Here is a 3,275-nt window from a genome sequence, read left to right as displayed (position 1 = left end):
AACATTCTATGGTCAACAGTTAGCAACATTATAACAAAGTGGAAGCAATTGGGAACAACAGCAACTCAGCCAAGAAGTGGTAGGCCACGCAAAAATCACAGAGCGGGGTCAGCGCATGCTGAGGCGCACAGTGTGCAAAAGTCGACAACTTTCTGCAGAGTCAATAGCTACAGACCTTCAAACTTCATGTGGCCTGTAGATTAGCTCAAGAACAGTGCATAGAGAGCTTCATGGAATGGGTTTCCATGGCCGTGCAGCTGCATCCAAGCCTTACATCACCAAGTGCAATGCAAAGCGTCGGATGCAGTGGTGTAAAGCATGCCGCCAGTGGACTCTAGAGCAGTGGAGACGGGTTCTCTGGAGTGATGAATCACGCTTCTCTGTCTGGCAATCTGATGAATGAGTCTGGGTTTGGCGGTTGCCAGGAGAACGGTACTTGCCTGTAGTGTTGTTTTTGTCGGCCTGTTTTAATTTTAGTTTTAGTCTAGTCTTTGTGTCAAGCTGTCATTTTAGTTTTTATTAGTTTTAGTCATATTCATACTCTTTTTAGTCTAGTCAAGTTTTAGTCGACTAAAAGTCTGAGCATTTTAGTCTTATTTTAGTCAGAATTATCTATGACTATTTTTGTCTAGTTTTAGTCGACGAAAACTGATGACATTTTAGTCAAGTTTTAGTCAATGAAAATAGTATTTTAGTCTCTTTTTAGTAATGCAATTCTATTTAACCCAGTCAATATAGTATAAGTACGTATTATAGACAAAACTAAATTCTTCTTTTAGCCAAACCCATTTCAAACAAAGTTATCTTATTATATTATTGTTACCTTACAGACTCAAGAATACATCCATTCCAGACATGGAAGACGCTCTGATTTAAAGTTACAACATATTTATTTTACCAACTAAACATGTTAGAAGTATACACACGCATACATTTAAATAAAATAAATAAAAACATTGAGATTCTCCATTCCACATGGAAATGAGTGGAAATAAGTGAATATATATATATATATATATATATATATATATATATATATATATATATATATATATATATATATATATATATATATATATATATATATATATATAAGCCTCTTATTCGCTTATGATGTATTCATAATGCTGCAGTTATTTTAACATATATAATTGCTGCCGTTATAACGGCCCATTTCAAATGTTTACGTGCTTTTCTTTCTTTTTTGAGCGGTGATGAAATATCTTGCTCTTGTAAATACTTGCCAATATTTCAGTAATACAAGTCTAGATCTTTAAAATGCATCCAAATAACAGCGAAGCACAACCGCACGGTGCTCTGCAGTGGCCAAAAAGGATATAAACAGTGAATTCTGAAGTGATATATTAAAAACTCAGAGATGTGGATTCAGACGGCACCACACGACCTTGGTGTTTGTCAAACAGTAATTCAGTTAGGTAATTCGGCCGGAGATTTTTACCCGGGTGGTGGGAGAAAAACACTGATATTCTGCATTAAGACGACAATAAAATCACTGACTAGCCCCTGTAAATGATGAAGACACCTTACAACCGCAGGACAAACAATTACCGTCCGAGTAGGGCTTACGAACCCCGACTGGCCGGCCATCGGACCCGTTCACTCACCGGAGACGCCGCGCGAGTGGGGTTTGAAGTCACCTGCGTCTGCGCAGTGAGACCTGATGCAGCCCCTGAATGAGACGCACAGAAATACTGCAAAATAAAAACACGACTTTTCGTCTCGTCTCATTTTCGTCAACGAAAATGAAGAGACATTTTAGCATAGTTTTTATTTTGTGAACCACATTTAGTCTCGTTTTTATTCGTCATCGTCACATGACCAGCATTTACGTTGCGTCTCGTCTCGTTTTCGTCACGTTATAAAGGTTCGTTGACGAAGATATTTAGTCATACTTTTCGTTGACGAAAACAACACTACTTGCCTGACTGCATTGTGCCAAGTGTAAAGTTTGGTGGAGGGGGATTGTGGTGTGGGGTTGTTTTTCAGGGGTTGGGCTTGGCCTTGGCCCCTTAGTTCCAGTGAAAGGAACTCTTAATGCTTCAGCATACCAAGATATTTTGGACAATTTCATGCTCCCAACTTTGTGGGAACAGTTTGGAGATGGCCCCTTTCTATTCCAATATGACTGCGCACCAGTGCACTAAGCAAGGTCCATAAAGACATTGATGAGAGAGTTTGGTGTGGAGGAACTTGACTGGCCTGAACCTCAACCTGATAGAACACCTTTGGGATGAATTAGAGCCAGGCCTTCTCGTCCAACATCAGTGCCTGACCTCACAAATGCGCTTCTAGAAGAATGGTCAAAAATTCCCATAATCACACTCCTAAAGAAGAGTTGAAGCTGTTATAGCTGCAAAGGGTTGGCCAACTCCATATTAAACCCTATGGATGGAACCTCTGGCAATATAGTGTATGTTACAGTATATGAGAGAGCGAAACAGAAGGAAAAAAGGGCATGACATTTCTGTACAGTTTGGACAGTTTGATATACAGGGCAGGTTATTATGCTTATTATGTCTACAGTCATAATATAGCCATAAAAAGCCATTTGGCTGCACAGTGATGTCAGACAAAACCATATATGTGGGTGTTTCCATGTGCATTTGGGAAAAAGAAAGAAAGTCTTTTGGAGAGAAAGGAAATTGGGGATTTTTTTGCAACATAGACCTCTATTATCTATTAACTCATCTGGTTACATATTTACTATATGTTCCTTTTATTATTAAAAGGAGGAATTTTACATTATAATAATTAAAAAAAGATGTCTAAGGGCTGTTTTATATGTGGAATACCTCATACTAAAAAGAAAAATGAAAGAAACTGTGAAGTAATGTTAAATTTTTTTCCTTTTTTTTTTAAATACATAAAATCAAGCATTAAGTAATAAAGTATCCAGAGCATGTGCTCTATTGTGAATATATTCAATACAAACATGCAAATATAGATATATCTCAAGTGTCTGAATGCTTTAATGAGAAGTTTTTTATTAAAAATGTTAATGACATTATTATTATTTTCTTTTCTTTTTTTTTAAGTATAAACCTCATATCTATGAACGTCCATTCAAGGCAGTTTTATTTTAGTATCACTGAGATACTAGTATAGATAAAACAAAATAAAGATTTTATTTTATTTCAGTTAACATACATTTTTTTGTATGTAAAGACAATTCTTTTAGTTTTGGTTAACTATATTAACCCTGATGAAGTGGTAGCCAATAAAATAAAATAAAATAATAACAAAAATAATTTTCT

The sequence above is a fragment of the Gobio gobio genome, assembly GCF_949357685.1.
Source record: "Gobio gobio genome assembly, chromosome: 9".
NCBI lineage: Eukaryota > Metazoa > Chordata > Actinopteri > Cypriniformes > Gobionidae > Gobio > Gobio gobio.
The sequence above is the reverse complement of the archived record's forward strand: the minus strand, read 5'-3'. Positions refer to the sequence as shown.